General features: G+C 38.9%; 1 protein-coding gene across 4 annotated transcripts in view; it reads left to right on the top strand.

Moving 5' to 3' along the window:
* Positions 1 to 13,533, top strand: part of msi2a (musashi RNA-binding protein 2a) — a 152,561-nt gene that overhangs the window by 45,669 nt on the left and 93,359 nt on the right. The window lies entirely within an intron of this gene.

Below are 13,533 nucleotides of genomic sequence, written 5' to 3'. Positions count from 1 at the left end.
ACAGATGAAGTAGATTAGATGCAATATTTGTCGAATGCACAGACATTTCAGAAGTTTTCGTTTATAACACTTTTCATTCAGTACTTGATGTAGTGCTCAATACAGCACCTGTATGTACAAGATTAAAAGCCTTTTTACTTTAAAAACCAAAAGTTCAGTCTGTATTTTTTATTAAAGATTTATTTTGATAAACATGACACAATATAAGATTACATAATGCAATATAACATAAAGTTTACATGAAAAAAGTTTTTACTGTTATTAAAACACTGTCGATGTGTAGTTGGACAAGGCATGTACTGCTTCAAGTAAAATGCTGATTGGTCTGCGCAGTATGAAGTCCATGTTGGCTGGGCATGAGGGTTAAAGTTGGGTGTGGTGTTTGAGCTGGGAGTGGGTTGGATTTGAACCGTGGGTATAGCTAGATTGTTTTGGTTAGGGATACAGGAGGAGTTGGATTGTTTTTTTTTTATATTGTTGTCATAGTTTTGGAAATTTCAACTCTGAATGAAAGACTGCAGGCTGTTACAATTACCTGTCTGCTTATGTAAATAAAAATGAATCGGAGAGTAAATATTCACCACGACAGCCGCAATCATCGAGGCTGAGCAGGAATCAGTGTGATTGAATGTGTCGTCTGAAATCAGAGCCCTCTCTCTCTCTCTCTCTCTCCTCCCAGCTCTCTCTTTCTCACAGACTGCATTCAGCCTCTCTTTCTCAGGTGGATTTTTATGTTTATTAAATAAACTGACCAGCCGCTGCACCCTGCCATTATCTCTGTGTGTCTGTGCAGCACTGAGACTCCCGCAGATGGGAACCCGGTCCTTTAGACTTTTAGTCCTTTAGAGAGAGAGCGAGCGCGAGCAAGCAAGCAAGCAAGCAGTCAGGCCATTCACATGTCTGGACTGGACATGTTTGGAATTTCTTAGCGTGTTTAAATGCCATCACTGTGTGTGTTAAAGTTCAGTTGTCTCTGAATGGATGTGGTTTATGTGCTTCTGCGATCAGGTTGAATTTGTGTATGCTTCTAATTTTGTGTAAGCATGTTTTTTGGGTAGTTGTGGCAGTTGGTTAAGAACTGAACTGAGGAAACAGGTGGTGATTTCAGTTTTTTTACCTCTGTCAGGGAAAAAACTGCGGAAAGACGTTTTCTCCAAGGTGAACAACAGTGCATGGTTTTGACTTCTACCCCTCACACAGCCTATTTTTCATTCACATCTAATTAAATCTAGTGTCTGTTCTGGTTTATTAGTCTGCACTTTTTGGTTTAGTACCGGTGGTCCATTGTGATGGAGGGAAAGAAACGGAGAATCCATTATTGAGCATAAACACTGTTCTTCACGCAGGTGTGTGTGCTCATACAGGGAGGAGAACATACATGAGTGTGTACTAGAGAGTTCACTCAAGTGCAGCTCTGAACATCACACAGAGACACAGCTGGCCATCGCTCAGAACGACTCCCTCCACAGACACGAGAGACTGCTGCCACCTCAGGGTGCTTGTGCTCTTCCGCTCAGAGGAAACAGAGAATTGTTTTCAGAGGATACAATGATGGTGGGGTCAGAGACAGGAAATGTGTTTCTGATATCATGGCAGATGTTTAGTGTGCATTGAGATTTTCTAAATAGCAGGTCGGTAATTAAAAAAAAAAGGCAGATGACTGTTTCCGTTTTTGTGGCGTCTAAGTGTATCGCTTCATTTAGTGACATGAATGCGTAATAACTGCAGCCAAATGGATTTAATGACCATTAGCAGATGTTCACTGCCCCAGCTACTGCAAAACAACTCGCAGATTCCATTTAAAAACACTGAAATACATGATATAGACGCAGGAGGCTTTCACTTCTCAGTTTTTTTTTTTTTAATCTAAGATCTAGAAGAAGAAGAAAAGAGTGTGCAAGGATGTCCTCATTCTTTTTTTCTTTTTGTCATATTTAAAATCTAGTGTCTGTGAGCTATAATTCTGATAGCTTTAGTTTCAGGTGCACATTTTCATAACTTTACATTTCGTGGCCTATATATACCACATCTGCTTTCAGGGTGTATGTTAGTCATATATTTGCCTACAGCTAGTGCACGTACGCTGGTCAAATAAAAGCATATTCCCTTGAAAGGAAATTGTTTTAGAAATGAGCATGGTCTCGCTCATAGTTTTGCCTGATATTCTTGCGACTTTGTTGTTAAGGTGTGTGCTGTTGTCTTTTGAGATAATATACAAGATTAGATATTGTACACATTCAAAAGTTTGGCGTGAGCAAGGATGCATTAATGATTCAAGTGAAGATATGTATTATGTTAAAAAAGATTTCTATTTCAAATAAATGCTGTTTTCAGCATAGTTGATGATAATAAATCAGCAAATTAGAATGATTTCTGATTCCTGAATGGTCACGTTCTTTCGAAAGTTGAACTTTTAACTTGAGTGCCGTTTTATTTTATGCATGAGACGTAGAAAAAGACACGATCGCACCGGTTAAAGGCATCCATCTAGTGCGTTTTCATTGAAAAACAATGGAAAACTAGCGCATTGGAATGGAAAAACCTGTTGTGTGTGAACAGCCCCTTGGCAAGCATTAGAGACTTCTTACCAAAAAATAAAAAAATCTTTAGGTTTAGTTTATTAATTTTAAGCATAGAAAAAGTTCTTTAGAGTCTGTTATCTTGTTGAAACATCAATGGAGGTATTGCTGATTACCAAGTGAGTTCAGTTTGAGGGGAGTTGGGAGTTGAATAATGTTCTAATAGACTCTGATTGGATGGATTTTCTAGTTGTTGTCACTGTGGGACACAGTCTGAATTCTCCTGGCTCTTCATGTGATGGGGTTTGCAGACAGGCATGAGATGATGTCCCCCTCTCTGACATTTAAAGGAGCTGATCACTTGGTTGCCTGTGAGCCCACAGGGACTACAGGAATACACCCAATGCTGCAGCATGAGTGTGATATTTAGGCTTCATCCCTCTTTAAATGGAGTGTGTCTGTGTGGTGATCTTGTAATGGCTCTGATACTGATCCTGAAACAGGCCAGTGCTCCTCAAGGCATCCGTGATACCCAGCGGCATCAGTCTGGCCCATGTGTTTTTGGAGGAGCTGAATCTCCGAGAATTATGACCAACCTGCGATTGACAGCAGCTCTTCAAACCGAAAGAGCAATGAAATTCAAGTGTCATATTGTCATGTGCTCTTGGCAGTGCTTCTGAAAAGCACTGAAGTGATCCGCCTTTTGTGCTTTTAGACGTGTTTTTAAACACTCTGTTAAAGCATTGTGAGGCTTCATAATTGTGCTTCAGACAAGAAGGCTGTTCCAAAAAGCAGGCAACTTAATTATATTCTACGGCAGTCACTGAGAAGGCAATACCAGAATGTAAATTAAAACTAGTAAATACTAAAATATGAATATATTCATTTAAAGCTACACTGTGTAGGAATTACTCCCATCTAGCGGTGAAATTGTATATGACTACCAACTGAATATTACTTTCTAGCCCCTCCCATTCTGAGGGCGTTTTAACTCCTACGGTGGCCGTATTTCAAATCTGCCGGCAGTCGCGAGTAATCTCCCCCTCACATTCGTCACGGTGCCACTGAGTGTAGAAACGCGAAATGCGAAGCTTGAATTTCCAGGTATGTCCCTCTTTGGCTATAGCCTGGGTTTCCCCATACTGCCTTTGCGCAGCGCGATTTTATTCACGCTGAAAGGCAGTCTGGATACCATGGACCAGATTTTCGCCTCATCTAGGGAACCAATCACAGAACGGGGAGGGAGCAGCAAGACGATGACGACATCTATGCGACACAACTAAGCAGTTTGTTTATATCCATATATACCTTCGACCCTCATGTTTATCTTGCACAAACGGCAATAGTCGCTGAACGTCATTGTTTACAAAAAAATATCTTACCCATCGTCTTCTTCCTAGTCTAATTTCTTTCGCTCTACATACGTCATCTGGTATAATGGAAACGATTGGCTATGAGCTACGTACAGGCGCATTTGATAGACATTCTTAGCACCCAATAAACGGCGCCGGGCATTCGTAAACCACGCCTCAAATACGAGAAAATTAACATGTGGTTCCCAGACCCAAGTCTCAACGAGAATTGGGTCTGGTGTTAGCCAGGCTACTTTGGCTAATGTATTTTCAAGATGCGCAACATTGCTTCCACCATTCGAGCAGCTCATCCTTATGTATTATAAATGGCAGATTCTACGCTTATGAGAATACTTGATAAGTTGGTAAAAGTAATTATACATTAAAGGGTCCATGTGTAATTGTCTGGCAAAAAAAATCAAGTCATACTCCACATTCCATACCAGATGGGGGCAGTATACCTCCATAAAGTGAATTGGTCTACTCTAGAGTAACAGACGAGAAACGGCATAGTCTCTATGCTCCGCCCCTACCTTCACAACCATAGACATCATATAGATAGACGCCCTATTGACCGCTACTGCCTACTAGCGCGGTCAAGCCGTGGGGCCGCCATCTTAGACCGGTCACCCGCTCCACTCAGTGTAATCTGTATGGCAGGTGCAATGAGCTGTCAGCGCATTTAATTAATCATACCTCACTGAATACCGAACTGATTTTCACGCGGGGGTTTTTTCTGCAAATGTCATTCATGTAGCTATGATACAGGACACATGGTTCGGCATATTTTAATATTCATAGTAGGCTTAACAGTAATATAATATTCTGATATAAGATATAAAGTGACCAGACGTCCAAAATCAAAATATGTGATGTAGGATATAAGGTATTTTATAAATCACACACTATAAATATGATAAAGAAGCAGAAACAGATAGTTGCAGTAAAGTAAGATATTTTAATAAGTTGAAGAAACAATAATGATTTGTGACACACACACACACACACTCGATTTGCGCATCGCCGTCATGTGTGTATTACAGGTATTATTACATTGCTTCCTGATATCACGTGCGCAAACACAAATAACCTATATTTATATATGTTTACTACAGGGCCGTTGAATGCTTGTATCTGATAACCGTGAAGCTCTTGTAATTATTACTTTACCCAACCTCTCCATGTCGAGTGATGCAGTAAACATCAGACAGCGCACGTGAACCGATCATCTCCACTATAGTAAAAAAACACGAACACTGTTGAAAGATACAGTAGGCTACAAATGACCTGTTCGCGCCACAAATTGTTCTCCGTCCTTAGCGACCGAGTCATTGAATGTGAAACAGCGGCTGCTGTCGTCAGCGAGCAGCAATATTCAGACAACGAGGGCGCGCGCGCCGCGTTGATACCTCCGTTTCAGTTTCTCGAACCCGCGCAGTGCGGCGGTCAGAACACGGAGACCATTCTGCCTCTAGCTATCCGTGCGAAAGCATGGGAAGCGATCCCGGGCGTGTCAGAATGGGTGCTGAACGTTGTAAAACAGGGCTATGCGCTGCAGTTCGCTCGCCGTCCCCCGCGCTTTCGAGCCCGGACCGTGACGAGCGGTCCTTTTCTTATCTGATTTGATTTGTGCTTCAGAGCTCGTTTTTTCCCTGCAGCGGGTGGTGGTGGTAGGGGTCTCTCTCTTGCCAAGGGCTTCAGCCATCCTTCCGCTCTCTTTCCTGAATTGAAATGAAGTAGTGGGCTGTATTTTCCACACGATTGACATCAGGTTCAAGTACGCCCACAAGCCATGCGAGTTATTCGTGTATTGCTGGTTGGCTGGTGGTTATGTTGCCCGCATACCGCCTCCCATGGCCGAAACTGGTATTACGACACCTGTCGGGCCGTGGCTAGTAATGCTAATGCTAATTAAGGTTGATATCTCTGCAGCACTATAACTTGACATTTTTTTAATGACATCATTGCCCTTATTTCTTCTCATTCTTTTGATGCGTGTAGCTCATTTTTTGGATATTTTTACCTCAAGTTTTTACACATGGCACCTTTAATGAGCACATATAATTTTGAAAGAACAAAGTGTTTTTTTTGCTAAAAATCAACTTAAAAAATTACACAGTGTAGCTTTAATACTGAAATATATTGATTAAAATTAAGGATGCACTCTTTCTGGAACACTTTCCTTTTTATGGAAGCCAAAGGGGTCCAATGTTATTTTGTACCTTGCAATAGCATTCTTAAAAGTTGAGGATGATGATTAGTAAACTTTAAATTTCATTCTCTATCACTTTAGGCATCACAACATTGATTTGACTAAAACTATTATTTTAAGTGTTTTATTTTGAAACTTAAATTGGTGTTGTGTTTTTAATACTTTTAAAGGATGATTTTACATTGTTGTACATTTACTGTAAATGTGATTTTTATTTTTATTTTTTAGTTTGTCACAATTATTCTCTTTGCCAATAGACAGAATATCACAGATGTTGTCGATTAGACTTTAATGTGTATTTAACCCAAAAGATTATTTTAACCTTTTTCACGTGTGCCTTAGCCTAAACTTATGATTTGACTTCAACTTGCAGAGTTTAGCATTTTTATGTCTTTAGTACATGAACTCTGTCAGTCTGAACCGCTCTGACAGTACTGAAATCTAATTGGGTTCAGTGTGAGTCTCTCAGACTCTGTGTGCTGAGTGCGCAGATTTTTTTCTCTCTCTACCTTTACGGTTTGATCGCTCACGTACTTTGCTACATAAACTCACAACCTCTCCCGAGACGACTTCCGCCCACAGGCTGTCCTCTTAAAAGACAAAGAGTTATGTCCTTGTTTTTCCTCTTCCTCTGTCCTGTGTGTATGTATGTGTGTGTCAGGAGAGAGAGCATTAAGCCAGAGTGGATGAATTAACATCTTGCTCCAGATTAGGAGGATTTTTGTCTAAAGCCTCTTATTTCCCACACTTGAACAAACACACTTGTGTGTGCTTTGGTGTTTGTATGTGTAAGCTTTTCTCCCCTGTAAATATCCTGAGTAAACACAGCTCTTCTTTATAATATCGGACAATTGAGGCTGAGAAGGACCTCACATACACACACACACACACAGCTCAGAAATGGTATCTGGCCTTAAGTAACCTCATGTTCATATTCATTCATGCTTCATTTGTCTCCTGCTATTTGAATGTCTATGATTAACTGAGAAATTAAAGGATTAGTTCACCCGTAAATGAAAATCCTGCCATTGTTTACTCACCCTTGTTGTTCCAGAAGAAAGAAAATGATTTTCTTTCTTATGTGGAACACAAAAAAGAGAAAAGATTTGGCATCATAGTGACCAGGGGCTGAACTGAAAATCATCATATAAGTAGCCCATAAGATCTGTGCGTTATATTCTTCTGAAGCCATACTGTGCTTTGTGTGAAGGCCAGATCAAAATTGATGTCGTAATTCACTGATAATCTCCTTTTGTGGATCAGAGATGAAAGAAAATGTTTGGAACAACATGAAGGTGGTGTGATGATAGGATTGTCATCTTTGTGTGAATTATAAACTACAGTTCAAAAGTTTGGTTGGTAATTAAATGTTTTTTTTTTTGTTTTTTTAAAGAAGTCTCTTATGCCCATCAAGGCAAAAATACAGCAAAAACAGTAATATTTTGAAATATTAGAATTTAAAAGAATTGTTTTCTATTTGAATATATTTTAAAATGTAATTTATTCCTGATCGCAAAGCTGATTTTCAGCATCATTACTCCAGTCTTCAGTGTCACATGATTCTTCAAAAATCATTGTAATATGCTGATTTGCTGCTCAAAAAACATTTATCAATGTTTAAAACGCTTGTGGAAACTGATACTTTTTTTTCATGATTCTTTGATGAATAGAAAGTTTAAAAGAACAGCATTTATTTGAAATAGAAATCTTATGACATTAAAAATTTCTTTATTGTCCCTTTTGATCCCAATTGAATGCATCCTTTTTGAATAAAAGTATTAATTTCTTTAAGAGATCTTACAGACACAAAACGTTTAAACAAACGGTCGTGTACATTTTTCACTTAAATTTGTATGATCTATGATCAAATAATTCAGGGAGAATCAGCAGATGAACACACTCTCATGAGGTTCTCTGCCCAGAGAGACATTTCACATACTGTAGCTTCAATATGTATGTGGCCCTGTGACTTTGGAAAGGTTTTAATCATAGTGAATTTTGCGAGTGAGGTTTCATTTCTCTGTCTGTGGTGACCCCTGATCCTCGAATGCAGCCCAGCTAAAGGAAATATAAGGAAAGAATTCATGACATGAACCCTCACTAAAATGTGTTATTTATCTGTTTTTCTTTTCTATTTTCTATAAGATGTGATTTTGCACATACTTTAAGTAAAAATCCATTCTTTCTCTACATCACATCTTTGTTCTGTTATAAACATGTTCTGACTCTCTCAGCTCTCATATGCTGCATTTCACTGATTACTGACCCCTCATGTCCATTTCCTTGTTCTTCAAATATAATTGAATCACCCAGACAAAATCAGAAACTTCAGAGTCATAACTTCCTCAGTATCTCTCTAGTGACTTCTGTGGTAATCATCATCATCATAATGATTTTGAGGATTCTTATATAATTCATCAGACAAGTAAAATGAGGCAGACAAAAAGCGAGGGATTTGACTTTGAATCTAGCTTTAATAAACAAACCTGACCTCTGCCTATATCTTCCACTTACCCAGACACCCCCCCCCCTCTCTCTCTCTCTCTCTCTCTCTCTCTCTCTCTCTCTCTCTCTCTCTCTCTCTCTCTCTCTCTCTCTCTCTCTCTCTCTCTCTCTCTCTCTCTCTCTCTCTCTCTCTCTCTCTCTCTCTCTCTCTCTCTCTCTCTCTCTCTCTCTCTCTCTCTCTCTCTCTCTCTCTCTGGGTTAATGTTAAACACAATTGGATCATTTCAGTAATCATTTAATCATTTTCAGCTTTCTGTTCTCTGCTTTAATTTGTCAGTCATACAGTTAATCACACTGGCAGGTGTGTGTGTTAAGTGGGTGGGAAGCTTCTAGATTGTCTAAAGAAGATAGTTTCTTACTTTTTGCTGCCTAAGTGCTTGTGTGACCTTTTAAAGAACATCCTCCACACACTTTAACTGTGTGTGATTTTAACACAGCCATAATATAGGTATGAAATTTTGAAGTCCAGAAGTTAGCTAAATCTCACATACTTTATTTTGGAGACATCTATGATAGCTTCTCGTCTCGGTCTCTAGCACGTGTGTGCAGATAATGATAATGGGATCTTCAGCTGTGTCTGTGCTCTGTATTAATTAGCTGTTGTTTTAATAGTCTGTCTTTGGAGTGCATTGTGTTTCGCTCTGTTCTCTCGACTGTGTTTTCTGATCTTCTGTAAATGTGCCTGGAGTCAATCATACACACTTCAGTGACAAGTTTGCTGATCGCTGCCAGCAGTACCCAGAGCCAATGAATGATGAAAGACTGATCTACATTCACTAACATGGCAAGAGAGAACAGCTACGTCTTTAAGTGTTGACAGATGTCGTACAACTGTGATTCAATAGATTTATTCCTGTGTCGGAAGCATCAGATATTTAAAGGAGATGGATTATGAAAAACTTCATTGCTCTGTTGAAATAACCAATTTGGTTACCAGCTCAAATCTTTAGCCACTCTGTTAAAATATTCCATATGTTTTAACCTTTCAGAAAGTCACTGACCTCTTCCACAGGAATCTAAATAAATTTTTTTTGGTATGAGGTTGGAGTTTTTTTGTGTGTGGTGATTACAGAGAATGAATGTTTAGGCGGGGAGAGGTAATCATCGTTAGCACTAACAGACTGCTTCATTAACCAGACTGACCTTAGTGTTGACCCTCCACACACAAATGTGCGCACATGCACGCTGGCAGCTTCTCTCATGACACGAGCATCCATTATCCTCAATCCACACTTGCACGGTGTGTGTGTGTGTGTTAAGAGAGGAATAAGATTGGAGACGCTGTAACCTCAGTATGGTTCATGGTTTGAGCTCCCAGATGACCATGCGTGTGTGTGTGTGTGTGTGTGTGTGTGTGTGTGAAAGCACTAGCCAGTGTAATTGAAAGGTCTTCAGAGTGAAACTGTGTGTCAGTTTATTCACAGCTGTTTGAGCTACTCTAATTGGCCGCCGCCGCCACCACACACACGCACGCACACACATGCACACGCACAAGCACACACATGCACGTGCGCGCACCATGAAAATGGGAGTAAATTACACAGTTTTGTCATGCATATTAATAAATGCATGTATTGCATGGCTCTCTGGAAACTGGAATACTCAATTCTGGTTGGTCAGTTGTGGATTTGAACGGTCAGTGCTGCTTGTGTGAGTTTGATTACGATGCTGCTTTAGAAAGTCTGTCTAGACTAGTGGTTTTCAACCAAGGGGCCTCAGCACAGTTCCTGGTAAATGCTACAAAACAATGCAAATTTGTTACCTTAAAAACAGTGCTTTTTATTTAAAAAATGTGATTTCTAGACCTGGAAAAGTAATTGATATTAATAAACATTAAAAAGTCATGAACATTTCCATTTATAAATATTATTTTTTCTAGTTATGTTGGGTAACCGTATCGGTTGTTATCAGAAATTGTTGAGAGACTGCTGCTAGTAAAAAATAAATCCTGTAATCATCACTAACTACTAGTTCTTGAAACTTCTGTAATTATGGAATTTATACTATTTATACTAAATTATACCATTTTATTTAAAGTTTTAAAAATAGTTGTCATTACAGTAGTGGCACCAGAAATATCTTAACCTAAATGGGAGAACTTTGAATATTGTCTTGGACAATGGAGAGCTCACTTTAGGGTTTAAGAAGCGTAGAAGTTCTCTCTTCCCACAGGAAACACTGAACCACAGTCATGTCTGTTTATGCAAATACCACAAGACTCGTCTGAGAAACGTGCCAATTTGAAGTCAGGTGATTTTTAATTGATATAATTTAGGTGTAGCATTGCAGTTGTGTCAGCTTAGTGAGATGAGTCATGTGCAACCTGCATTTATCAGAAACAATAATTTAGTGGGATTCGTCGTCTCAGAGACTGGACTGTGTGTTCTCCTGTTTTGAGACGAGAGACTGAAGTGGCCATGTTGATTTATGCTGGAAGTTTTGAACCCTGCACTCACACTAACGGCACGGCTAACACAGCTGCTGGGAAAGAGACAGACAGAAAGACAGACAGTGCAGATATATCATCAGTCTAGTTGGCATGAACGATTAAGCAGTCACTTCAATGAGACGGGTACAGAACAAAGTGTCCAGAAACACTTTCACCTGACCTTAACTGACAATTCAATGTAGTAATAATAATAATAATAATTGCTATTTAAAGATTAGTACTAAATCCCATTTTAATTATTATTATTTTTTTAAAATGCTTTTTTAGATAAAATCTAACATTTTTAAATGCAAATTAAATGTATTTTTATTTTGTTTTAATTTATAATTTAATTAGAAGACAAGTTTTTTTTTAGTTTTTATTTATATACTTATTTTTTAGATAAAATACTTTTAGATCCACTTTTAAATCACTATTTTATTTGAATATGCAAAAATAAATGTAATCATATTTAAATACAAATTTGAAAATGCAAAAATAATAACCTTCATAAGTGTTATGAAGTGTGTGTGTGTGTGTGAGCCCTCTGGACAATTCTGACATTTAAAACCCACGAACAATTTAATTTAAAGAAAGTGTTAAATCCTTGTGTAAATGATCTCGGCTTCATTCCTTCCAGACTTCAGGAGACACTTCCCCTCATTCCCAGAGACCTTTAGCGAAACAGGAAATTCTTTAGATTTGAAGCTGCTTTAATTAAAGCGATAATGAGAGGCTGACAGTTCAGTGCATTTTGATATCCGTTAATATTAACAATTCTGGTTTTGTTTATGCCGATTGTCAGTGAAAGTGAATCTGCTGTGTCCAGTTGAACGCTGATAAGTGTGGTTGTTCATGAGCCCTGTGGTTTGTGTGGTGTTTTTGTGTAATTAAAAATGTTTAGCTATTTTTTAGCTGTTTTTGCCTCGTGGAATTCTAGGTTGATTTTTAGTTAGAAGAATCCTTCATCAAGGTTTTCATTTCAAAATGCTCCTTGTCCACATTAGCGTTTTCAAGCGTTTTCCTTGCTCATCCACATTGAAACATCTGAAAATACTTAAATGACCTTAATGAGCATGCTTAAAACATACTAAAAGTTCACAAGATGATATAAAAAGAGAGCAGACATAATAAAGTTATCAAGCTATTCTTCTTTCACAATCATTTTATTAACAAAATATCTCACCACTCAGTATTGCACCCAGGTTGCACTCAAAATCGATGGTCTAAAACACAATTATTATCATACTTTGCCACACAACAGCAATTTTGAGTAAATCTTCAGTCATCTTTGCAGGAATGCAATATAAAGACTGGACAAGGGAACATTTCTCGTTAGGTACACTGAAATTCTATAACAGGCACAACTGCTGGTATAACCATAAATATCTATGGATACAATATGCGTCACATGACTAAACGTGTCATAGTTTTCAGTCGACATTATAACGCGCAAAACTGCGTTTTCACATTTATCCACTTGGGAGAGTGTTTTCAAAAAGCTCAGTCTTTGTTGACAAAAATGCCGTCTCAATGTGGATAGAAGGCCAAAACGGAGAGAAAAATATGCGTTTTCAAATGAAAACGTATTAGTGTGGACAAGGCCTAACACACACACACACACACACACACACACACACACACACACACACACACTCATTAGTATGTACTAGATAGTTCAAGCATGGATACTTCTATGGAGCAGCATTGCTCAGATATCTGTGAGCATTCCAGACGCATTAAGCTTTACGACCAATGAAATAAAGCCTGAATTGGGCTGTTTTTCACAGACATGACACCATTGTCTCCAGGAACAGATGGTTTTGACAGAGAAGATGCCATGAGTGGCAATAGAGCAGACAGAGATTTTTGGAGTTTTCTCTCGTGTTGAAGAGTCATTCTCTCTTTCACCGAACACAAACATTGAAGCTGCTGGAACAAAACCTTACAAATGAGAAAAGCAGATTAATTAAAGAATAGATAGAGAGAGAAAGCGAGCGAGAGAGAAAAGAATAGACTGCGTGTTTTGGCGGAGTGCCTGGGAAAGCTGCTCAAAGTTCCTTGTCATTAAGAAGGCAAGGGCAACTGGGAGCAGAATCTTTCATTCTTTAAGTGGCTAATTAAAATTCGGCACCGGCTCTCTTCTGTTTCCGCAGTCCTTTTTGTCCACAACTAAATTTGGGCTTCGGCCTGTATGGGAGGACGTATCAAGTATGCTCGTCTCTCACTTTTCTCAGTAGAACGCTTGCAGTCTGTTCTCACAGTGGCCTATAGAGGATCTGCTTCTCACACTTTTCTTCAAGTGTCTAAAGTGGTTTCATAATATTGAGCTAACCAGGGCAGATGCTGAAGTTCCGCTTTGTGCTCCAACTGTCCGGGTTTTATGATCGTGACTCTTTTCCACATTTTAGCATTTACAGCTAGAGGTCGACCGATAGTGGATTTTACCGATAACGATAGCTAGGTTGGGCCATACTTGCCGATAACCGATTAATGAACCGATAGTTTTTAAAATTG

The sequence above is a fragment of the Phoxinus phoxinus genome (genome assembly GCF_949152265.1).
Source record: "Phoxinus phoxinus genome assembly, chromosome: 23".
Lineage (NCBI taxonomy): Eukaryota > Metazoa > Chordata > Actinopteri > Cypriniformes > Leuciscidae > Phoxinus > Phoxinus phoxinus.
This window is presented reverse-complemented; position numbering and strand designations above follow the sequence as displayed.